The sequence below is a fragment of the Stenella coeruleoalba genome (genome assembly GCF_951394435.1).
Source record: "Stenella coeruleoalba genome assembly, chromosome: 7".
In the NCBI taxonomy this organism is placed as follows: Eukaryota; Metazoa; Chordata; class Mammalia; order Artiodactyla; family Delphinidae; genus Stenella; species Stenella coeruleoalba.
In genome coordinates, this window is record NC_137153.1 from 52555496 (window position 1) to 52581748 (window position 26253).

At 39.2% G+C, this 26253-nt stretch overlaps 1 pseudogene across 1 annotated transcript; it reads left to right on the forward strand.

Moving 5' to 3' along the window:
- The first annotated feature begins 455 nt into the window (after positions 1–455).
- Positions 456–13961, forward strand: LOC307188889 (LLGL scribble cell polarity complex component 2-like; annotated as a pseudogene). The gene is made up of 2 exons: positions 456–506; positions 11457–13961. The product of its transcript is annotated as an LLGL scribble cell polarity complex component 2-like (transcript).
- Positions 13962–26253: the final 12292 nt, after the last annotated feature.

The window sequence follows — 26253 nt, forward strand, 5'->3', positions numbered from 1 at the left end:
CAGGTGCCCGCGTAGGCCGGGCGGCCGGCGGGAAAGGAAGCACCTCCTCCCAGAACTCACGTACCGGATTTAAACAATAACGTTCGCGCAATAAGCAAACATACATATTTTAAAGTGAATATTACTATTCCATTTGTTTTCTATTTGAACTTTTCTTTGAGTGAACTGGCTTACAATAATTTAGTCTGTTTTCTGAAATCTCAATAGTCTTTTTCTTTAAATAGCTGACTAAATCATCGGGTGTTGCCCCAGTTCTGTCTGTAGACGGCTTGCTCTTAGAGAATTGTTTCTCTTGAGGGATCGCAGCCAAGGAGCAAGTCTGCATTTACGTTTTCTGCCTGTGGACTGCTACCTGAAATTATTTAAGTTATCTCCTCTGTTTATTAATATCTTTAAGGTATTTATGAGCAAACAGAATAATCATTCCCTAACCTCTGTCTCCATTCAGGTGGACAATGGAGCTCCCCCCGACCCTGTTTGCACTCCAGTTTACTAGAAAAAGATATGTGAGAGCTGAGGGGGAAGAATGTGAGGAGTTCTTTCTCTGTAAGTAATCTTATTCATTAATTGACTCAAGAGATAATTATTGAGCACCTCTTGTATGCCAGGCACTGTGCCAGGCAGTAGGACTACTCACCATCTCTAAGGAAAGATAAAAACAAAACAGAAAGTACTGGTACTGTTCATGAATCTACCAATGTTCTGTTCTAGTTACCTTCTGAGAAAATCTTTCCCCTCATACAAAGACAAATTTCTTAATGGACTGAAATCACATCTGTTTTCCAACCAAGCCAAATAGCTCAGATTTGGTAAAGATTGCCAGAAAGATTTTTGTAGTGAATAAGAGAACAAATCAACATGTTAACTCTACCCAGAAAAAGCTAGTGATAGTATTTTTTCTTTATTGGAGGTGAGGAGAGAGAGAGAAATAGTGCTCCCTACTATAAATCATATAATGAAATGATTTTTGTTGTTGTTGTTGTTAATAACTCAGGTGAGAAAACTGTTGTCACAGATGAAATTTGAAGTTAGCAAACCAGGAAGTACATCTCAGGATCCTTCTACCTACTAACCTCTAAGTTACTATTAGTTGCTATATAATTATAAAGCTATTTTAATATGTAAAATTTTTTTTTATCAGTTGCCATATTTTCGAGCTTTGTATAGGAATAGTAAGAAAAAATAGATTTGGCCTTAGAAATCAAGGAGTCTATCTTTGTAGTTGGGCAACTGGGGAAACTAGTTTGCACAAAGCTAAATAATAATGAAATAAAGTGTTTTCCTAAGGAAAACACTTGAGATTGATGAAAGGGGGGGGAAGAAAGAAATGGGGACAGTGTGTTTCTTTTTTGCCAGGAAAAGTACCTCAGGTAAATAGTTCTCAGGAGGAGGCAGTAGCTACACCACAGAACCAAAGGTGGAAATTTCTGGAAAGTGCCCTCAGAAAGTGACCTAGGATAGTGAGGGGTCGATCAGTTTGAAAGGAGTGATATCTTTGAAATAGAAGAGCAGAATTAATAATTTCCATGCCGAGTCCTACATGAAGTAGATCAATCACGTATAAAGTAAAAGAGAGGGGAATAGTTTTCACAGTTTCAGTTGAAAAGTAGTACAGTTGCAGGAAATGGGGGGTTGATGGAACTGCAACTTGCCCCTGGGCAAGGCTGAAGAAACTACCTTTGGGTGTCAAATGCAAATGAAATAGATTTTTTCTTTTCTTTTTTCTGTCTTTTCCCTCTTGTATAAGAAAATGTTACCAAGTGTTGGAGGTGGGGTACGAATAAACATTACTTGGGGAGAGTGAAATTATATAACATCTACAGAGGAAAATTATCAATATCCATGAAAAATTTTAAGGGACATCTATTTTATTCAGCAATTGCTCCTCTAGAAATTATTCTGCAGATACATCTGCACATGTGCAAAATGGCCCATGTATAACAATAGCCACTGTAGCTTTGTAATAACAAGATATGAGACAATTTCAGTGGCCATAAATGAGGAGGGATTAATTAAATTATGAGGTTTCTCTAAAATTAATCATGTACAGCTATGGTCCAGCATGTAGCAGATCTAGCAAATATGTAATGATTTCCAAGATACACTGTTGAGTGAAATAAGAGAGGTACCGGATAATGTATGTAAAATGCTTCAAATTAAACTTTAGAAATATTTGTATGTGTGCTTGTATGTACATAGAATATTTCTGGAAAGACTCACAAAAAGTTGTTGACTATTGTCTCAAGGGAGGGAAGTAGATGTACTGAATACAATTTACTGCCAGTTTAAAAGCAAATGTATAAACTATCTAATACTAGTAAAACAAATAACTAATAAAGCAAGTCAAGTACTGGTAGAAGGAAGTTGTTTCTTGAACTGACCACATTCTGTTTTGTAAGAATTCTGCAACTGTCAAAATTGCATTTACAGGAAGAGAAAAAAGAAAACTCCAGGGTAAGTCATTCAGTTAGTCCCTTATCTAAGCCTTAATTTCCTCATTTGTAAAATGGGTATGAGGGTGACTACTTTGCAGGCTTGTTGTCTGGATTAAACATAAAGAATATAAATTATTATACATGCTAGCACGTGCACGCATGCACACACTTCTGGCTCAGGCTTCCAGTTTCCCCAAAGCAGTTCCCAAAGGAAGACCAAACGGGGCTTGAAGCAGGAAGAATTTAGGTATAACCAGGGCATTTTCTCACCAGCACGGGATTTAGCATTAACAATAAGTCCCATCCCTTTGGATTTCATTCACTAAACAAACATTACATATCAAGTACTGTGCAGGCTGCTTGGATACAGTGATGAGCAAGACAAAACTGTGCTTTAAAAAATATTATGCAGTTTATACATGAATGTGTCTGCATTCAAATGTTATAGAACAGAATTAATGTTTCCCTTTGCTGCTACTCTTTTCCCCAGAGGTAATTGCTGATATCCTCATAAAGTTGGGGGAAATACTTTATGACTTTGTTTGGTGCATGTTGTTTCCTCTCTTAAAATAGCATCACACAGTACATGCTGTTCTATAACCGTCTAAAATATCAATATGTCTTGGAGATTTTTGCAAAGAATCAGAAAGATTCTCCCTCATTCTTTTAAACTGCTGTAGGTAACCTATTGTATGGATAAATGTGCGATTTAGTTAATCATTCCCCTAATGATGGAAACTTAAGTCATTTTCTGTTTTTTACTAGTATAAAATGGGCTATTAATACTTGGTTATATATGTTACAAATGTTTTCTGCCAGCTTGTTGCTTGTATTATTACTTTATATATCGTATTATTTAGCTTACAGAATTTTAAAACTTTGATGGAAGCAAATGTATCATTTTTTAAAAAAGATGTCTTAACAACTTTGTTGTCTTAAGGCCTTTTACACACCCAAGATTATGAACACATTCTCCTACATTTTCTGTTAATGTTTGACATCGACATATTTTGTTCATCTGGACTTTCACTGTGTGTAAAGTTGTGGTAGGCAGTATAATGCCCTTACACCCAAGATGTCCATGTCCTAATTCCTGGAAACTGTGACTATATTAAATTCAAAATGGAATGGAAAAATGGAATGAAGGTTTCAGATGGAATTAAGGTTGGTAATCAACAGACCTTGAGATGATGGTATATTAGTTTCCTATTGTTGCTACAAGTTCTGTTGCTTAAAACAACACACATTTATTCTCTTACAGTTCTGGATGTCAGAAAGCCAACATCAGTTTTTACTGGGCTAAAGTCAAAATGTTTTCAGGGCTGATTTTTTTCTGGAGTCTCTGAATGGAAAGTCCCTTTTCTTGTTTTTTTCATCTTCTAGTGGCCACTTGTATTCCTTGGTTTGGGGCCCCTTTATCTTTGAAGCACATCTCTCTAATCTCTGCTTCTGTCATATCTCCTTCACCTCTCTTTCATGAAATCTCCCTCAATCTCCCTATTATAAGAACACTTGCAAGTATATTTAGAGTTCATCCAGATAATCTAGGATAATCTCCCCATTTCAAAATCCTTAATTTAATTACATATGCAAAAGTCCCTTTTTCCATATATGGTAGCAATCATAGGTTCCAGGAACTCAGGCTTGGATATCTTTGGAGGACATTATTCACTCTGCCATGTGTAGAGAGATTATCCTAGATTATCCAGATGGTCCCAATGTAATTATAATTTATATAAATTGAAGAGAGAGGCATAACAAAGAACCAGAGAGCTAGCAGTGTGAGAAAGACTTAGTCCGATGGTGATGGCTCTGAAGATGAAAAAAGAGGGCAATAAGCCAAGGAATGTGGAAGGCCTCTAGAGAGTGGAAAAGGCAAGAAACAAATTATCCTACAGAGCCTCAGAAAGGAACACAGTCCTGTCAACACATTGATTTTAACCCATTTCAGAGTTTAATTTTAATAACACTTAGCATGAGATTTATCCTCTTAGTAGTTTTTTAAGTATACAATACAGTATTGTTGACTATAGGATAGATACAGTGTTGTAGCGCAGATCTCTAGAACTTATTCATCTTGCTTAACTGAAACTTTATGCCTGTTGATTAATAATTCACACATCCCCTCTCTCTGGCTCCTGGAAACCACCATTACATATTTTGATTCTATGAACTGGACTATTTTAGATACCTTGTATAAGTGAAATCATGCAATATTTGCCTTTCTGTGACTGGTTTATTTTACTTAGGATAATATCTTCAAGGTTCATCCATGTTGTCACATATTGCAGAGTTTCCTTCTTTTTAAAGGCTAAATAATAATCCATTGTATGTGTATACCACTATGACTTTATTCATCTGTTGATAGACATTCATGCTTTTTCACGTCTTGGCTATTGTGACTGGTGCTGTAATGGAGTGTAATGAACATGGGAGATTTCTTTGAGATCCTAGTTTCAATTCTTTTGGATAAATACCTAGAACTGGAATTGCTTGGTCATATGGTAGTTCTATTTTTATTTTTATTTTTTGGCTACACCGCACAGCATGCGGGATCTTAGTTCCTCGACCAGGGATCAAACCCATGCCCCCTGCATTGGAAGTGCAGATTCTTAACCACCAGACCACCGGGGAAGTCCCAGTAGTTCTGTTTTTAATCTTTTGAGGAACCTCTATACTGTTAACCATAGTGGCTACACTATTTTTCTTTCCCACCAACAGTGCACAAGGGTTCCAATTTCTCCACATCCTAACCAACACTTGTGGTCTTTTCCTTTTTTTTTTTTTTTTTAAATAATAACCATCCTTACAGGAGTGAGGTGATATTTCATTGTGGCTTTGATTTGATTTGTATTTCCCTGATGGTTATAGACTGTGGAGCATTTTTTTTTTTTTAAGAAGATGTTGGGGGTAGGAGTTTATTAATTAATTTATTTAGTTTTGCTGTGTTGGGTCTTCGTTTCTGTGCGAGGACTTTCTCTAGTGGTGGCAAGCGGGGGCCACTCTTCATCGTGGTGCGCGGGCCTTTCACTGTCGCGGCCTCTCTTGTTGCGGAGCACAGGCTCCAGACGCGCAGGCTCAGTAGTTGTGGCTCACGGGCCTAGTTGCTCCGTGGCATGTGGGATCCTCCCAGACCAGGGCTCGAACCCGTGTCCCCTGCATTAGCAGGCAGATTCTCAACCACTGCGCCACCAGTGAAGCCCTGAAGCATTTTTTCATATACCTGATAGCCATTTATATGTCTGCTTTGGAGAGATGCCTATTCAAGTCCTTAGTTCACTTTAAAATCAGGTTTTGGTTTTTGGCAGTTGAGTTGTAGGACTTCCTTACATATTTTGGATATTAACCCCTTATAAGTTATATAGTTTTCAACTATTTTCTCTGAGTCCATAAATTGCCTTTTCACTCTGTTGTTTCTGTTGCTATAAAGGAGCTTTTTAGTTTGATGTAGTCCCAGTTGACTGTTTTGCTTTTGTTGCCTGGGCTGTTGTTGTCATATACAAAAAAATCATATTCAAGACCAATAAAGCTTTTCCCCAACATTTTCTTCTAGGAGATTTACACTTTCAGAATTCTTCTTTAAATGTTAATCCATTTTGAGTTGATTTCTGTGTATGGTATAAGATAAGGGTATTATTTCATTCTTTAGCATATAGATATTCAGTTTTCCCAACACCATTTGTTGAAGAGATTATCCTTTCCCCATTGTGTATTCTTTGCACTTTTGTCAAAGATCAGTTGACCATGTATGCATATGTTTATTTCTGGGCTCTCTAGTCTGTTCCATTGGTCCAAATCTCTGTCTTTATGCCAGTACAGTACTGTTTTGACTATTGTAGCTCTGTAATATATTTTGAAATCAGGAAGTGGAGTGCCTCCAGTTTTGCAAGATTGCTTTATCTATTCAGGTTCTTTGGTGTTTCCATATGAGTTTTAGGATTGCTTTTTCTACTTCTGTGAAAAATGCTGTTGGAATTTTGATAGGGGTTACATAGAATCTGTAGATCACTTTGGGTAGTATGGACATTTTAACAATATTAATTCTTCAATCCATGAATATGGATATCTTTCCATTTGTTTGTGTCTTTATCAACGTCTTATAGTTTTCAGTGCATGGGTCTTTCCCATCCTTGTTTAAATTTATTCCTAAATATGCTGTTGTTTTTTATGCTATTATGAATGAGATTGTTTCTTTAATTTTCTTTTCAGATAGTTCAGTGTTAGTATATAGAAATACAACTGATCTTTGTATCCTGCAAATTTACTGAATTTATTAGTTCTAACAGTTTCTTGGTGTAGTCTTTTTTCTATATATAAGATACTGTCATTTGCAAACATGGAAAGTTTTACTTCTTTCTTTCCAATTTGGATGCCTTTTATTTCTTTTTCTTACCTAAATGTTCTAGCTATAATTTCTAGTACTGTGTTAAATAGAAGTAGCAAGAGCAGTTATCCTTGTCTGTTACTAATATTAAAGGAAAAGCTTTCAATTTTTTACCATTTAGTGTGAGGTTAGCTGTGGGCTTGTCATATATGGCTTTTATTATGTTGAGGTAATTTCCTTATATTCCTAGTTTTTTGAAAGTTTTTATCATAAAAGGATATTTGAATTTTGTCAAGTGCTTTTTGTTCATCTATTGAGATGATTGTGTAATTTTTATTCTATATTCTGGTATTGTGGTGTATCACATTTATTGATTTGTATATGTTGAACCAACATCTTTGCATCCCAGGGATAAATCCCACTTGGTCATGATCTACAGTCCTTTTAAAAAAAGCTGTTGAATTTGGTTTGCTAGTATTTTGTTTTTTGGTTTTTTTTGCATTTGTATTCATCTGGGATATTGGCTTGTAGTTTTCTTTTCTTGTAGTGTCTTTTTCTGGCTTTGGTATCAGGATAATGCTGACTTCATAAATGAATTTGGAAGTGTATACTTCTCTTCAAGTTTTTGGAAGAGCTTGAGACAGATTGGCATTAATTCTTTTAAAGTGTTTGGTAGAATTCATTAGTGAAGCCATCTGGTCCTGGGCTTTTCTTCCTTGGGAGATTTTTGATTATTGATTCAACCTTCATACAAGTTATAGGTCTGTTGAGACTTTTTTTTTTGGCTGTGCCATGCAGGTTGTGGGATCTCAGTTCCCTGACCAGGGACTGATCCCAGGCCACAGCAGTGAAAGCCCAGAATCCTAACCAGGGAACTCCCTAGACTTTGTTTTTCTTTATGATTAGGTCTTGGTAGGTTGTATGTTTCTAGGAATTTATCCATTATTTCTAGATTATCCAGTTCGTTGGTGTATAATTGTTCATACTGGTCACTTATGATCTTTTTAATTTCTGTGGCATCGTTTTTAATGTCTTCTCTTTCATTTTATTTTGTCACCTCTTTTTTTCTTAGTCTTTCTAAGAGTTTGTCAATTTTATTTATCTTTTCAAAATATCAGCTCTTAGTTTCATTGGTTTTTTTCACTTGATTTTCTATTTCACTTACTTATGTTCTGATCTTTCTTATTCCCATCTTTTTTATAACTGTAGGCTTAATTTATTCTTTTTCTAGCTTCTTGGAGTGTAAAGTTAGGTTGTTTGAGATTTTTTTTCTTTTTTAATGAAGCCTTTATGACAATAAACTTCCCTCTTAGTACTGCTTTTGTTGAATCTCATATGTTTTGATATGTTGTGTTTTTGTTTATCTCAAGGTATTTTCAAATTTCCTTTTAAATCCAATTGTTGTTCAAGATTATTGTTGTTTAATTTCCACATTTGTTAATTTTTCCAGTTTTTTGTCTACTATTGACTGCTAGTTTCATTCCATTGTGGTCAGAAAAGATATTTGGTATAATTCCAATCTTCTTAAATTTGTTAAGACTTGTTTTGTAACCTAAATGTGAGCTATCCTGGAGAATGTTCCATGTGCACTTGAGAAGAATGTGTTCTGCTGCTGTTGGGTGGAATGTTCTATACAGTAAGTCCCCTACATACAAACGAGTTCTGTTCTGAGAGCACATTCGTAAGTCCAATTTGTTTGTAAGTCCAACAAAGTTAGCCTAGGCACCCAACTAATACAATCAGCTATATAGTACTGTACTGTAATAGGTTTATAATACTTTTCACACATATAATGCATAAACAAAAAGTAATGAAGACATTTTTAATCTTACAGTACAGTACCTTGAAAAGTACAGTGTACAGTACAACAGCTGGCATACAGGGGCTGGCGTTGAGTGAACAGGCAAGAAGAGTTACTGACTGGAGGAGGGAGAGGAGGTGGGAGATGGTAGAGCTGAAGGATCAACAACAATAGGAGACAGAGGGCAAGCTGCAGTTTTCATTCACACCTGACGATGGCACAGGTTCTGGTTCCTTGCTGGAATTAATTCTGTCTACCCTCTTGAAAAAATGAACCAGTGATGTCTGGGTGGTAGCTCTTTTTTTCTCATCATAGATGACATGGTAGCACTGGATTGCATTCTGAATGGCTGCTGCAACCTTCGTGTACTGTTCTATGTTCCGGTCCTATGCCTCAAAAACTAACAGTGCCTCCTCAAATAAAGAAAATTCCCTTGCCGTTTCCTGCATCGTGAATCTCTTCGGTTCTTCAGTTACTTCTTCTTTCTCTTGTCTCTCTTCGTCCTTTCTCTGGGCCTCTAGTTCCATCAGGTCTTCATTAGTAATCTCCTCATGTTGCACAGCAAGGAGTTCAATAAAGTCGTCCTCTTGCAGATCTAGCTGAAATAAAGATACTATACTACTGTACTCTGTACAGTACTGTACCGTAAAGTACACAGAAGCACAACTACTTGTAGAGGATGCATGCACGTGACAATGTACGCCAGACAAGTGAATTAATTTACGTGATTGGACATGCGAACACACGTTCCCATCTTCGAAAGTTCACAACTCGAAGGTTTGTATGTAAGGGACTTACTCTGTATGTCTGTTAGGTCCATTTAGTCTATAGTGTTGTTCAAGTCCTCTGTTTCCTTTTTGATCTTCTGTCTGGATGTTCTATCCATTACTGAGAGTGGAGTCTCTTACCATTATTGTCTTGTCTTATATTGTTTATTTCTCCCTTCAAACTATCAATGTTTGCTTTATATATTTAGGTGCTCTGATGTGTGTAATATATATAATTCTTATATCTTGTTGGTAGATTGGCACTTTTATCAGTATAACGTCCTTCTGTTTCTTACGACAATTTTTGACTTATAATCTATTTTGTGTGATATAAGTATAGCCAACCCTGCTCTATTTTGGTTACTATTTCCGTGGAATATCTTTTTCCATCCCTTCAATTTCAACCTGTGTGTCCTTTTTATTTTTTATTTTATTTTATTTTATTTTATTTATTTATTTTTGGCTGTGTTGGATCTTCGTTTCTGTGCGAGGGCTTTCTTCAGTTGCGGCAAGAGGGGGCCACTCTTCATTGCAGTGCGCGAGCCTCTCACTATTGCGGCCTCTCTTGTTGCGGAGCACAGGCTCCAGACGCGCAGGCTCAGTAGTTGTGGCCCACGGGCCTAGTTGCTCTGCAGCATGTGGGATCTTCCCAGACCAGGGCTCGAACCCGTGTCCCCTGCATTGGCAGGCAGATTCTCAACCACTGCGCCACCAGGGAAGCCCATGTGTGTCCTTTTTAGACAGCATATAGTTGAGTCTTGTTTTTTTAATTCTTTCAGCCACTCTTTGTCTTTTGACTAAAGAGTTTAATATTTTTTCATTTAATGTTAATTACTGACAGAAAAAGATTTACTGTTACCATTGAGTTCATTGTCTTGTTAGGTTTTTTGTTTTTGTTTTGTTTTTTTTGTTTGTTTGCTTTTTCCTCTGAAAGATCCTTTTGTGAATCATGGTGGAATTACCTATACCAGATATTTTAAAGATGTAGAACTTTATAATTGTGAGGTGATTTCAGTGAACAAGAAAAGCTTTCCAAAGTGAACTTAGCCAAAATTGTATTTAATCTTCCTTAAATATAGACACATTTTAGTTATTGGGGAGAAAGTCTGTTGAAATATAACAGGAAGTATTCGGATCCCTCTCTACTCCTCCTCCACCCTGTCCCCTATAGCTTCACATAGCCCAGAATCCATTTACTTTTGTTCCAATAGCCATTATACTTTATATTCTTTTAAAGTGGAAGCTTTGAAGTTGTAGTAAATGTATTGTATCATACTACTCAGTTTGTTCAATTCACTAAGCATTCATAGAGTATTAGGCATCCCTCTAGGTTAGGTACCAGAGAGCAGTAGCTTTCAAACATTTTATACCATGAAAAAAACACCCATTTTATACTGTGACTCACAGTAACAAGTATCAGTATGGTTAACATTGTAACCCACCATGTCATTTGTGTGCGCCTATACTCATAACTGAAACAAGTGTCATAAAATAACACTTATTGGTATTATGGGAGATATACTTTGATATTTTCTAGTCTCTTCTTTTTCTTTTTAAAAAACTTTTTATTGAAGTATAGTTGATTTACAATGTTGTGTTAATTTGTGCTATACAGCATTGTGACTCAATTATACATATATATATTTTTCATATTTTTTTCCATTTGGTTTAATCACAGGATATTGAATATAGTTCCCTGTGCTGTACAGTAGGACCTTGTTGTTTATCCATCCTTTATATAATAGTTTGCATCTGCTAATCCCAAACTCCCAATACTTCCCTCCCACATCCCCCCTCCCTCTTGGCAACCACAAGTTTGTTCTCTATGTCTGTGAGTCTCTTTCTGTTCCATAGATATGTTCATTTGTGTCCTGTTTTAGATTCCACATATAAGTGATATAATATGGTATTTGTCTTTTTCTGACTTACTTCACTTAGTATGATTAGGTCTATTCATGTTGCTGCAGATGGCATTATTTCATTCTTTTTAATGGTTGAGTAATATTCCATTGTGTGTATATATACATATATACACACATATCACATCTTCTTTATCCATTCATCTGTCGATGGACATTTAGGTTGTTTCCATGTCTTGGCTATTGTAAATAGTGCTGCTATGAACATAGTTTCCAGAGGAGGCCCTCCACCGGTGGGTGTTTGAGGTGGTGGAGGCTCTGCAGGAGCATCCTTGGCACCCCAGCCAGATCCTTATTTGCTACATCTGGGAGCTCATCGCCATCTGGGACCTGCAGGGCAGCCGCGTGCTCTGTCATTTCCTCAGCAGCCAGCAACAGGAGAATATCTGCTGGCAGTGGGATGGTCATCTGATAGCTGCCATTCTGACAGCAGCTACTGCCAGTGGCCCATGTCCGGTGATACCCAGCAGCCAGAGCCCCTGCACAGCTGTGTGCCTTTTGGTCCTTTTCCTTGCAAAGCTATTACCAACATCTTCTGGCTGACCACCAAGCAGGGGTTGCCCTTCACCATCTTCAAGGGTAGCATGCTGTGGGCTGGCTATGGGGACTGCCACTGCATCTCGGTGGTCCACAACAGCCAGCAGACAGCCTCTGACTTCCTCTCCCGAGTCGTCGACTTTACTCTTCTCGTTGAGATGGACTGTGCGGCTGCCTTTGATGACCCCTACACTCAGGTGGTGTTGGCTGAGGAGGAGCTGGTGGTGACTGACCTGCAGATGGCCGGTTGGCTGCAGATTTAGCCTCCCTACCTGGTCTCCCTGAACTGCTCTGCCATCACCTGCTCCCACCAAGTCTCCAACATCCTCCTGAAGCTGTGGGAGCACATCATCACTGCTGGCAGCTGGCACAACACACACCTCTCCACCGTGGAGTGGCCCATAACTCACGGGGCATGAGGACAGCATGGTGAGGTTCTGGGATGCCTGTGGCATGTGCTTGCTGCTGCTCTACAAACTCAGCACTGTACAGGTGTTCCTCACCAACACAGACCCCAGTGAGAACCGCACTGCCCAGGGCGAGGATGAGTGGTCCCTGCTCTGTAAGGTGGGCTCTGTCGACCCCCACAGTGACAATCCTCAGCTGGGCATCCAGAAGGTTTTCCTCTGCAAATACAGTAGCTACCTGGTTGTGGCCACCACGGCAGGGCAGGTGAGGGTGCTGGAGCTAAATGATGAGGAGGTGGAGCACTCCATGGAACAGGTGGAGGCTGACCTGCTGCAGGACCAGGAAGGCTACCGCTGGAAGGGGCAGGAACGCCTGTGTGCCTGCCCGGGGCCTGTGCGCTTTGAGCCTGGCTTTCAGCCCTTCGTATTGGTGCAGTGCCAGCCCCTGGTTGTGGTCACCTTCTTGGCCCTGCACTCCCAGTGGCACTTCGTGGCCTTCGGCACCAGCCACGGCTTCAGCCTCTTTGACCACCGGCAGTAGCAGCAGGTCTTTGTCAAGTGCACACACCTCAGTGATCAGCTAGCCTTGGAGGGCCCACTGTCCCATGTGAAGTCCCTAAAGACGTCTCTGTGCCAGTCCTTCCACTGGACACTTTGCAGCCGGGTGTCCAAAAGTAGCAGTGGCCTGCTGGCCCTCCAGGAGATGTGCAGGAGGGGAGCACCAGGCAGAGCAGACCCACATGCAGAACATGGAGCTGGCGCCTGTGCAGTGCAAGATGGAGGCCCACTCGGCAGCAGACACCTTCACGGGCTTAGTCCGGACCCTCTACTTCACTGACATCTACCTGAGGGACAACTCTCGCCTTTGCCTCTTGCTGTGGCTGGCACCAGTGGTAGTACCGTCTTTGCCTTTGCCTTGTGCATGACACCCGAGGAGCACAGAATGGATGAGCCGGTGTGAGCGGAGCAGGCCAAAGAGATCCAGCTGATGCCTGGTGGGCATCCTGGTGCTGGACGGACACAGTGTGCCCCTTCTCAAGTCCCTGGAAGTGGCCCATGACCTGTCAAAGAGGCTGGACGTTCAGGGAAGCCACCAGCTGTTCGCTGGGTCAGAAGAACAGTTCAAGGTGTTTCACGCTGCCCAAGGTCAGTGCCAGGCTGAAGCTGAAGCTAACCACCCTAGAGGGCTTGCGGGTGCAGTGAGTCACTGTGGCCTGCTTCCGCAGCTGTCGAGCTGAGGACTATAGGGAACATCACCTGGCTGTCATCACCAACGTGGGTGATGTCCAGGTGGTCTCACTGCCCCTGCTCAAGCCCCAGGTTCATTATAGCTACTTCTGCTAAGTGGATGTCAGCAGCATTGCTTTCTGCATCTTGACCAAATATGGCCAAGGTTTCTACCTGATCTCACCCTCCAAATTTGAGCACTCCTCTCTCTCCACCAAGTGGCTGGTTGAGCCCCAGTGTCTGGTGGATTCAGCAGAAGCAAAGAACTACAGCTGCCCCCGCAATGGATTGGGCTCTGAGAAGGCCTTGGGTGGAGCCAGGAACTCAGCCAAGGTGATGGAGAGGAGAGGAGGTTGGCCTGAGATGGAGCATGCTCTGCTCAGTGATGAGAGGGTCCTGAAGGAGATCCAGAGCACGCTGGAGCGAGACCAAGGGCACTGTGGCAATTGGCCATTCTTAGCAAGTGGGTTACAGCCTCAGCAATGGGGAGGATGCTCCTGAGTTGCTGTCGCTCTATCTCCTTCTGCAGTGGAGTGAGTGGTAGGGGCATCCAGGCTGCATGATAAGCACACACTACTGAGGCCTCTTCCTTGGGGTACCACCCCACCTAGAGAGGCCCATGGACTGGGCCATGCAGGGGGTAGGGGGACCCCCATTTTCCACCCTGCTGCTGCTCCTGGCCTCGGGAGAGGAGACACCCCAGGTCCTTGGGGCTATCCCTTCCTGGGCCTTGACTATCTTGGTCCTTTTGTCAATGTTGCACAGTTTTTAAACCCCCACTCCCCCCTTTTTGTTAGTCTTTTAATTATTTTGTCTGCCTTTTCCTCTCTTGATGTCTTCCTTTGTGTTTTGTTGTTTTTTTGTATAGCTGTGCTTTGATTCCTCTCTTTCTTCTGTGTAGTTTCTGTAGGTCCTTCCTTCCTTCCTTCCTTCCTTCCTTCCTTCATTGGGTCTTCTTTGCTGTGTGTGGACTTTCTCTAGTTGTGGCGAGCAGTGGCTGCTCTTCATTGTGGTGCATGGGCTTCTCATTGAGGTGGCTTCTCCTGTTGCAGGACATGGGGTCTAGGCGTGTGGGCTTCAGTACTTGTGGCTCGCAGGCTGTAGAGGACAGGCTCAGTAGTTGAGGCGCAGGGGCTTAGTTGCTCTGTGGCGTGTGGGATTTTCTCAGACCAGGGCTCGAACCCGTGTCCCCTGTATTGGCATGAGGATTTTTAACCCCTGTGCCACCAGGGAAGTCTGTATTTTTCTTTTTTATTGTGGTAAAATATACATAATGTGATATCTACCATCCTAACCATTTTTAAGTACAGTTCAGTGGTGTTAAATACATTCACATAACTTTTTCATCTTGTAAAACTGAAACTCTATAACCATTAAACAATGACTCCCCATTCTCCTCTCCCCTCAACCCCTGGCAAGCACCTTTCTACTTTCTGTCTGTATAATATTGACTGCTCTAAGTACCTCATATAAATGGAATCATACAGTATTTATCTTTTTGTGACTGGCTTATTTCACTTGGCATAATGTCCTGAAGGTTCACCCATATTATAGTATATTGCAGAATTTCCTTCAAGACTGAATAATGTTCCATTGTATGTGTATATGACATTTTGCTTATTCATCTATCCATGGACACGTGGGTTGCTTTCACATTTTAGCTATTGTGAATAATGGTGCTATGAACATGGGTGTACAGATACCTCTTTGAGACCCTACTTTCCATTCTTTTGGGTATATACTCAGAAGTGAAATTGTTGGATCATATGGTATTTCTATTTTTAATTTTTTTAGGAACTGCCATGCAATTTTCCACAGCCACTGTGCCAATTTACATTCTTTTTTTTTTTTTTTTTTTTTTTTTGCGGTACGCGGGCCTCTCACCGTTGTGGCCTCTCCCGTTGCGGAGCACAGGCCCCGGACGCGCAGCCTCAGCAGCCATGGCTCACGGGCCCAGCCGCTCCGTGGCATGTGGGATCCTCCTGGACCGGGGCACGAACCCGTGTCCCCTGCATCGGCAGGTGGACTCTCAACCACTGCACCACCAGGGAAGTCCCCCAATTTACATTCTTATCGGTAGTGCATAAGGGTTCCAATTTTTCCACATCCTCACTGACACTTGTTTTCTGTTTTTTGACAGTAGCAATCCTAATGGGTGTAAGGCTGTAGGTATTTTTTTACATGGTTACGTTGAGGCTTACATACAATATCTTAGAACTGTAACAGTCTGTTTTCAGACTGATAACAACTTAAGTTCAACCACCTACAAAACCTCTACATTTTAAGTCCCCCACACACTTTATATTATCGTTGTCACATTTTACATCTGTTCATATTTGTATCTTTTTTTTTTTTTTTTTTTACGGTACACGGGCCTCTCACTGCTGTGGCCTCTCCCATTGCGGAGCACAGGCTCCGGACGCGCAGGCTCAGCGGCCATGGCTCACGGGCTTAGCTGCTCCGTGGCATGTGGGATCTTCGCGGACTGGGGCATGAACTCGTGTCCCCTGCATCGGCAGGCAGATTCATAACCACTGCGCCACCAGGGAAGCCCCCCATATTTGTATCTTTTAACATATTTTAAAATTATAGTTTTTTTTCTTTAACTTTTATACTAGAATTAAAAGTGACTTACTCATCATGATTAAAATATTACAGTATTCAGTATTTGTCTACATGTTTACCTTTTTTTTTTTAAACATCTTTATTGGGGTATAATTGCTTTACAATGGTGTGTTAGTTTCTGCTTTATAACAAAGTGAATCAGTTATACATATACATATGTTCCCATATGTCTTCCCTCTTGCGTCTCCCTCCCTCCCACCCTCCCTATCCCACCCCTCCAGGCTGTCACAAAGCACCGAGCCAATATCCCTGTGCCACGCTGCTGCTTCCCACTAGCTATCTACCTTACGTTTGGTAGTGTATATATGTCCATGACTCTCTCTCGCCCTGTCACAGCTCACCCGTCCCCCTCCCCATATCCTCAAGTCCGTTCTCCAGTAGGTCTGCGTCTTTATTCCTGTCTTACCCCTAGGTTCTTCATGACATTTTTTTCCCTTAAATTCCATATATATGTGTTAGCATACGGTATTTGTCTTTTTCTTTCTGACTTACTTCACTCTGTATGACAGACTCTAGGTCTATCCACCTCATTACAAATAGCTCAATTTCGTTTCTTTTTATGGCTGAGTAATATTCCATTGTATATATGTGCCACATCTTCTTTATCCATTCATCCGATGATGGGCACTTAGGTTGTTTCCATCTCCGGGCTATTGTAAATAGAGCTGCAATGAACATTTTGGTATATGACTCTTTTTGAATTTTGGTTTTCTCAGGGTATATGCCCAGTAGTGGGATTGCTGGGTCATATGGTAGTTCTATTTGTAGTTTTTTAAGGAACCTCCATACTGTTCTCCATAGTGGCTGAACCAATTCACATTCCCACCAGCAGTGCAAGAGTGTTCCCTTTTCTCCACACCCTCTCCAGTATTTATTGTTTCTAGATTTTTTGATGATGGCCATTCTGACTGGTGTGAGATGAAATCTCATTGTAGTTTTATTTGCATTTCTCTAATAATTAATGATGTTGAGCATTCTTTCATGTGTTTGTTGGCAGTCTGTATATCTTCTTTGGAGAAATGTCTATTTAGGTCTTCTGCCCATTTTTGGATTGGGTTGTTTGTTTTTTTGTTATTGAGCTACATGAGCTGCTTGTAAATTTTGGAGATTAATCCTTTGTCAGTTGCTTCATTTGCAAATATTTTCTCCCATTCTGAGGGTTGTCTTTTGGTCTTGTTTATGGTTTCATTTGCTGTGCAAAAGCTTTGAAGTTTCATTAGGTCCCATTTGTTTATTTTTGTTTTTATTTCCATTACTCTAGGAGGTGGGTCAGAAAGAATCTTGCTGTGATTTATGTCATAGAGTGTTCTGCCTATGGTTTCCTCTAAGAGTTTGATAGTTTCTGGCCTTACATTTAGGTCTTTAATCCATTTTGAGCTTATTTTTGTGTATGGTGTTAGGGAGTGATCTAATCTCATACTTTTACATGTACCTGTCCAGTTTTCACAGCACCACTTATTGAAGAGGCTGTCCTTTCTCCACTGTACATTCCTGCCACCTATATCAAAGATAAGGTGTCCATATGTGCGTGGGTTTATCTCTGGGCTTTCTATCCTGTTCCATTGATCTATCTTTGTGTTTTTGTGCCAGTACCATACTGTCTTGATTACTGTAGCTTTGTAGTATACATGTTTACCTTTAAACAACAAATTTCATATTACTAGCCAAAGGCACCATCTTGACTCTCCTCCAGGTGGCTAGATTCTGTTGGACCTGCCAGAGCTCCAACAAGAGCAAGAGAGAAGCCAGTCCTTTAACGAGCCCCATCAGAAAAGCTGGGGAGGGTGAAATAGGTAAAGGGGATTAACTGAATGGTGATGGAGGGAAACTAAATTTTTGGTAGTAAGCATGCTGTAGTGTATACAGAATTAGAAATATGTTGTACACATGAAACTTATATAATGTTATAAATCAATGTTACTTCAACGAAATAAATTTTAAAATATATCAGTCCATCAATTATAGAAAACGTAACAGAGCAATGCAAGTTGTTAATAATAGGGGGAACTGTGTGTGTGTGGCAGGAAATAGGAGGAAGCATATGAGAACTTGGTAATTTTAACTTTTTTTTCATGAACTTAAAACAGTTCTAAAAAATAGTCTATAATTTAAAAAATATTTTAAATTATGATCATCTACTACTTTTGTAATCAGCAAAGAATCAGCAAGAAAAGAATACATATTGTTTTTTTGAAGGAGTCAGTATTATGTGTGTTTGGAATTTAGGAATGTGTAAATAGGGAGCTCTGGGACACCACCTTTAGTCATGTACATAGGGAACTAAGAAATGCCAGTTTCTGAAGAGAGAGACTACATCATTTATGTTTAGTAATCAAAGGTGAATGGCCATGTGGCTCAGAGAAAGAGAGAGGGCCTGAGAGAATGGCTGCTTTTGTTCTGATGGCTTTCTTTTTCCTAGTTTTTGTATCCTTTTAATTAACTTCACTTTTTGCCTAATCTCTAAAACATCACCCTGCCCCTGAAAATGTCTTTTTTTGAGAATCTTCCCAAAGGGACAAGAAAGCCAGCTTAGTCATCCCCAGCATCTGTAAAATGGAGGCATGAGCTTTATATACTCAGTCATTGTAATAAAACTCCACCATCACTTAAATAGCTGCGGGATCTGCTCCCGCTGAAGTTGATCTATAGTAAAAATGAGGAAGAGTGCCCTGTCTTTAAGGCAACTACAGTCTGGTAGGGGAGACAAGGCATGAATTCTTGAGAAGTCTATGCAGGCAACAAGTCACCATCTATAACCAACTGACAGCTGTGTACTACATGCTGAGTAACTGACATAGATGACAGTGCTACATACTTCGAGGAAGGAAATAGCACTGTTTTGAGTCATGGTGACAGTACTGAATATGAGGGAGAGCTGTAATCACTAAAACTAAATTTATGAGTAAATGATTCTACGCAGCAAACTACACAGAAACATCCACTGCATTTGTCGATTATTGTTTTAATTAATTCTTAGTGAGAAACTGAAACCAACATCAATCTGTCTACAAGTAACTTAGGTATTTTAACATATTCACTAAGTTCTTGTTCTTTTTTTTTTAATTGTGAAGCCTAACATACATACAGCAAAATGCATAAAATATAAACATTCAGTGTCACAAATAATTACAGAGTAAACACCTGTATTCCAACCAACTAGGTCAAGAAATAGGCTATTTTAAGTTCCACAAGTCTCCAGAATGTCTTTTCTTGATCACAAGCTCTCCCTTTTCCCTAAATGTAACCTCTGTATTGACTTTTGTAATAGTTACTTCCTTGTTTTTCTTTATAGTTTTCCACCTATATATTCATCCCTAAAAATGTTGTTTTATTTCTCCTATTTTTATCTTTATATATATAGAATCATGCTATATGTATTTTTTGTTTTTTCTTTTGCCCAACATTATGGTTTTTTTGAGATGCATCATGCTGTTTTCACTCTTCAATAGTGTTCCATTGTATGGATATACTAAAATTTATCCTTGCAGAGTCAAGATAGACTAATAGGAGGATGTGGAATTCGCGTCTCCGCACAACTAGGGCACCTGCCAGGCACCAGTGGGGGACCACGGACACCAAGGGGACGGGAGGAACCCCCAGTTACCGGCTTGCGGGATCTTGGTTTGCAGGCTGGAGGTTGGGCCCGAGCTCCTGTGGTGGGAACTCCGAGTCCAAACTGCTGGACTAACAGAGAACCTCAGACACCAGGGAATATTAATAAGAGTGAGGCATCCCGGAGCTTCTCATCTCAGTACCAAGACCCGACTCTATCCAGCTGCCTGCAAACTCCAGTGCTGGACGTCTCAGGCCAAACAACCAGTAAGACAGGAATACAGCACCACCAATCAAAAAAAAAAAAAAACAAAAGAAATGACAAAAAAACGTGTTACAGGTAAAAACCTACAAGATCAAATAAATGAAGACAAAATGGGCAACCTACCTGAAAAAGAATTCAGAGTAATGATAGTAAAGATGATACAAAATCTCGGAAACAGAATGGAGAAAATACAAGAAACATTTAACAAGGATCTAGAAGAACTACAGAGCAAATAAACAGTGATGACCAACACAGTTACTGAAGTTAAAAATACTCCAGAAGGAATCAATAGCAGAATAACTGAGGCAGAAGAACAGGTAAGTGACCTGGAAGATAAAATAGTGGAAATAACTACCACAGAGCAGAATAAAGAAAATGAATGAAAAGAATTGAGGACAGTCTCAGACACATCTGGGACAACGTTTAATGCACCAATGTTCGAATTATAGGGGTTCCAGAAGGAGAGAAAAAGAAAGGGTCTGGGAAAATATTTGAAGAGATTATAGTCGAAAACTTCCCTAATATAGGAAAGGAAATAGTCAAGTCCAGGAAGCACAGAGAGTACCATACAGGGTAAACCCAAAGAGAAACACATCAAAACACATATTAATCAAATTAATAAAAATTAAATACAAAGAAAAATATTAAAAACAGCACGGGAAAAGCAACAAATAACATGCAAGGGAATCCCCATAAGGTTAACAGGTGATCTTTTAGCAGAAACTCTGCAAGCCAGAAGGGAGGGACAGGACATATATAAAGTGATGAAAGGGAAAAACTTACAACCAAGATTACCAAGCAAGGATCTCATTCAGATTCGATGGAGAAAATAAAACCTTTACAGATAAGCAAAAGTTAAGAGAATTCAGCACCACCAAAACAGCTTTTCAACAAATGCTAAAGGAACTTCTCTAGGCAGGAAACACAAGAGAAGGAAGAGACCTACAGAAACCCAAAACAATTAAGAAAATGGTAATAGGAACATACATATCAGTAATTACCTTAAATGTAAATGGATTAAATGCTCCAACCAAAAGACATAGACGGGCCAAATGGATACAAAAACAAGACCCGTATATATGCTGTCTACAAGAGACCCACTTCAGACCTAGGGACACATACAGACTGAAAGTGAGGGGATGGAAAAAGATATCCCATGCAAATGAAAATCAAAAGAAAGCTGGAGTAGCAATTCTCATATCAGACAAAATAGACTTTAAAATAAAGACTATTACAAGAGACAAAGAAGAACACTACCTAATGATCAAGGGATCTATCCAAGAAGAAGATATAACAGTTATAAATATTTATGCACCCAACATAGGAGCACCTCAATACATAAGGCAAATGCTAACAGCCATAAAAGGGGAAATTGACAGTAACACAATCATAGTAGGGGACTTTAACACACCACTTTCACCAATGGACAGATCATCCGAAATGAAAGTAAATAAGGAAACACAAGCTTTAAATGATACATTAAAAAAGATGGACTTCATTGATATTTATAGGACATTCCATCCAAAAACAACAGAATACACTTTCTTCTCAAGTGCTCGTGGAACATTCTCCAGGATAGACCATATCTTGGGTCACAAATCAAGCCTTGGTAAATTTAAGAAAATTGAATCATATCAAGTATGTTTTCCGACCACAGCGCTATGAGACTAGATATCAGTTACAGGAAAAAAACTGTAAAAAATACAAACACATGGAGGCTAAACAATACACTACTAAATAACCAAGAGATCACTGAAGAAATCAAAGAGGAAATTTAAAAATACCTAGAAACAAATGGCAATGAAAACACAATGACCCAAATCCTATGGGATGCAGCAAAAGCAGTTCTAAGAGGGAAGATTATAGCAATACAATCCTACCTCAAGAAACAAGAAAAATCTCAAATAAACAACCTAACCTTACACCTAAAGCAGTTAGAGAAAGAAGAATTAAAAAAACTCCAAACTTAAAAGAAGGAAAGAAATCATAAAGATCAGATCAGAAATAAATGAAAAAGAAATGAAGAAAACAATAGCAAAGATCAATAAAACTAAAAGCTGGTTCTTTGAGAAGATAAACAAAATTGATAAAACATTAGCCAGACTCATCAAGAAAAAAAGGAGAAGACTGAAATCAACAGAATTAGAAATGAAAAAGGAGAAGTAACAACTGACACTGCAGAAATACAAAGGATCATGAGACATTACTACAAGCAACCATATGCCAATAAAATGGACAACCTGGAAGAAATGGACAAATTCTTAGAAATGCACAGCCTTCCAAGACTGAACAAGGAAGAAATAGAAAATATAAACAGACTGATCACAAGCACTGAAATTGAAACTGTGATTAAAAACCTTACAACAACAACAACAAAAAAAAAAACCTTCCAACAAACAAAAGCCCAGGACCAGATGGCTTCACAGGCAAATTCTATCAAACATTTAGAGAAGAGCTAACACCTATCCTTCTCAAACTCTTCCAAAATATAGCAGAGGGAGGAACACTCCCAAACTCATTCTACGAGGCCATCATCACCCTGATACCAAAACCAGACAAAAATGTCACAGAGAAAGAAAACTACTGATGAACGTAAATGCAAAAATCCTCAACAAAATACTAGCAAACAGAATCCAACAGCACATTAAAAGGGTCATACACCCTGATCAAGTGGGGTTTATCCCACGAATGCAAGGATTCTTCAATGTACGCAAATCAATCAATGTGATAAACCATATTAACAAATTGAAGGAGGAAAAACATATGATAAGCTCAATAGATGCAGAAAAAGCTTTTGACAAAATTCAATGCCCATTTATGATAAAAACTCTCCAGAAGGTAGGCATAGAGGGAACCTACCTCAACATAATAAAGGCCATATATGACACACCCATAGCCAACATTGTTCTCAGTGGTGAAAAACAGAAACCATTTCCTCTAAGATCAGGAACAAGACAAGGTTTCCCACTCTCACCACTATTATTCAACATAGTTTTGGAAGTTTTAGCCACAGCAATCAGAGAATAAAAAGAAATAAAAGGAATCCAAAAAGGAAAAGAAGAAGTAAAGCTGTCACTGTTTGCAGATGACATGATACTATACATAGAGAAACCTAAAGATGCTACCAGAAAACTACTAGAGCTAGTTAATGAATGTGGTAAAGTAGCAGGATACAAAATTAATGCACAGAAATCTCTTGCATTCCTATACACTAATGATGAAACATCTGAAAGAGAAATTAAGGAAACACTCCCATTTACCATTGCAACAAAATGAATAAAATACCTAGGAATAAACCTACCTAAGGAGACAGAAGACCTGTTTGCAGAAAACTATAAGACACTGGTGAAAGAAATTAAAGATGATACAAACAGATAGAGAGATATACCCTGTTCTTGAATTGGAAGAATCAACATTGTGAAAATGACGATACTACCCAAGGCAATCTACAGATTCAGTGCAATCCCTATCAAACTACCAATGGCATTTTTCACACAACTAGAAGAAAAAATTGTACAATTTGTATGGAGACACAAAAGACCCTGAATTGCCAAAGCAATCTTCAGAAAGAAGAACTGAGCTGGAGAAATCAGGCTCCCGGACTTCAGACTATACTACAAAAGCTACAAAACAGTATGGTACTGGCACAAAAACAGAAATATAGATCAATGGAACAGGATAGAAAGCCCAGAGGTAAACCCATGTACCTATGGTCAGCTAATCTATGACAAAGGAGGCAAGGATATACACTGGAGAAAAGAGACTCTTCAATAAATGGTGCTGGGAAAACTGGACAGCTACATGTAAAAGAATGAAATTAGAACACTCCCTATCACCGTACACAAAAATAAACTCAAAATGGATTAAAGACCTAAATGTAAGGCCAGCACTATAAAACCCTTAGAGGAAAACATAGGTAGAACACTCTATGACATAAATCACAGCACAATCCTTTTTGACCCACTTTGTAGAGAAATGGAAATAAAAACAAAAATAAACAAATGGGACCTAATGAAACTTAAAAACTTTTGCACTGCAAATGAAACCATAAACAAGACAAAAAGACAACCTTCAGAATGAGAGAAGATATTTGCAAACAAAGCAACTGACAAAGGATTAATCTCCAAAATATACAAGCAGCTCATGCAGCTCAATATCAAACAACACAATGCAAAAATGGGCGGAAGAGCTAAATAGACATTTCTCCAAAGAAGATATACAGATTGCCAACAAACACGTGAAAAGATGAATGCAAATGAAAACTACAGTGAGGTGTCACCTCACACTGGTCAGAATGGCCATCATCAAAAAAATCTACAAACAGTAAATGCTGGAGAGGGTGTGGAGAAAAGGGAACACTCTTGCACTGTTGGTGGGAATGTAAATTGATACAGCTACTATGGAGAACAGTATGGAGGTTCCTTAAAAAATAAAAATAGAACTACCATATGATCCAGCAATCCCACTACTGGGTGTATACCCTGAGAAAACCACAATTCAAAAAGAGTCATGTACCACAATGTTCATTGCAGTACTCTTTACAATAGCCAGGACATGGAAGCAACCTAAGTGTCCTTCGACAGATGAATGGATAAAGATGATGTGGAACATATATACAATGGAATATTACTCAGCCATAAGAAGAAATGAAATGGAGTTATTTGTAGTGAGTTGGATGGACCTAGAGTCTGTCATACAGAGTGAAGTAAGTCAGAAAGAGAAAAACAAATACCATATGGTAACACATATATATGGAATCTAAAAATCAAAAAAAGGTTCTGATGAACCTAGGAGCAGGACAGGAATAAAGACGCAGACATAGAAAATGGACTTGAGGACATGGGGAAGGGGAAGTGTAAGCTGGGACAAAGTGAGAGAGTACCATTGACATATATATAGTACCAAATGTAAAATAGCTAGTGGGAAGCAGCTGCATAGCACAGGGAGATCAGCTCGGTGCTTTGTGACCACCTAGAGGGGTGGGATAAGGAGGGTGGGAGGGAGATGCAATAGGGGGAGGATATGGGGATATACGTATGCATATAGCTGATTCACTTTGTTATACAGCAGAAACTAACACAACATTGTAAAGCAATTATATTCCAATAAAGATGTTAAAAAATAAATATTTAAACAAAAATTTATCCTTTTGTTGATGTGCATTTGAGGTTTTCTTCAGTTTTGGACTTTACACCCATTGTTGCTAGAAGACATTCTTGTAAACATATCCTGGAACACGAGTACCCAAGTTTATAATATCTGAAGTCTTTGTGATTCTCTTTCTGTGTCTCTAGTTTCTGACTATTACATAGAATCTTTCTTTATCTCTGTACTTACTTATCTTTGTAAACTGATTATACTCCTTGAAAATCATTTGTAAAAATAATTTGAGTTCTGGTATTAAGGTGCTTGCCTCCAAGGAAGGCTATATTTATTTTTCCAGGCAACATTGGACAGTTTAATACAGAACTAATTTAAACCAAATTTCTGGCTTGAGTTCCATGACCATTTCAGGCAATGTGACCCTAGGTTGCAAATCTCTGGATAGGCCAGTTTACTTCTAGTTCCTCTGTACCTTGAAACCTTGTAACCTCTTGAGTACTCTAAACTGGAGAAACATGGAGAAAGTCTCGTGTTAGACACTGAAACTTGAGGAGGTCTTGCCTTTTATTTCTAGTCCCCTAATTTTGCAGGGGCATTAAGACAACCATGAATTTTCTCTGATCAGCAAGTGTCCTCAGGACAAAACAAGCTTTTGTGGTTGCTTATCTCTCTGGGTTCCTACTTTCCCATTAGTCTTTGTCTGGTAATTCCCTACTAGCTTTTTAGCTCTCCAATGCGTTTTAAATGGTTTTAAATCTTTTAATTCAGACTCCTTAGCTGCTTTCTTGTAGGAGCATTACTTCAAGTTACCCAGCTCACACTCTCTGGAAACAAAAGTTCCCGGCTAAATCATTATGAGGTAATTCTAGAACCTGCTACAGAGAATAAGGTAAAACTGGATTTGGCTTTCTGCAATCTTGGCATGTAGTACACAACTTTACTAGCCAATGTTCTTGCCTTTTATTAGATTCCGGTCTTATTCTGCCCATATTGGTCTGCAGACATACCCCAAATCCTTCTAGCTGGAAAAGCATTGTCTTGACCTCTAACAGCATGTTCTGTATTTCTTTCTCTTAGAGTTGCCATTGCATCTTAATTCTCCTCATTCTTTTCTAAAAAGCCAGACTTTAGACGGGACCAGAGACCAAAACCTTGCTACACAAATGTCTGTGTCTTTAACCATCTTTTTCTTGGTTTTTAATCAGTTAAATATTAGTGTTTTCTGGCTCTCTAACATATCTATGATCATCCTTCACTTTAATAACAGAAAATTTTGACTATTTCTGTATGA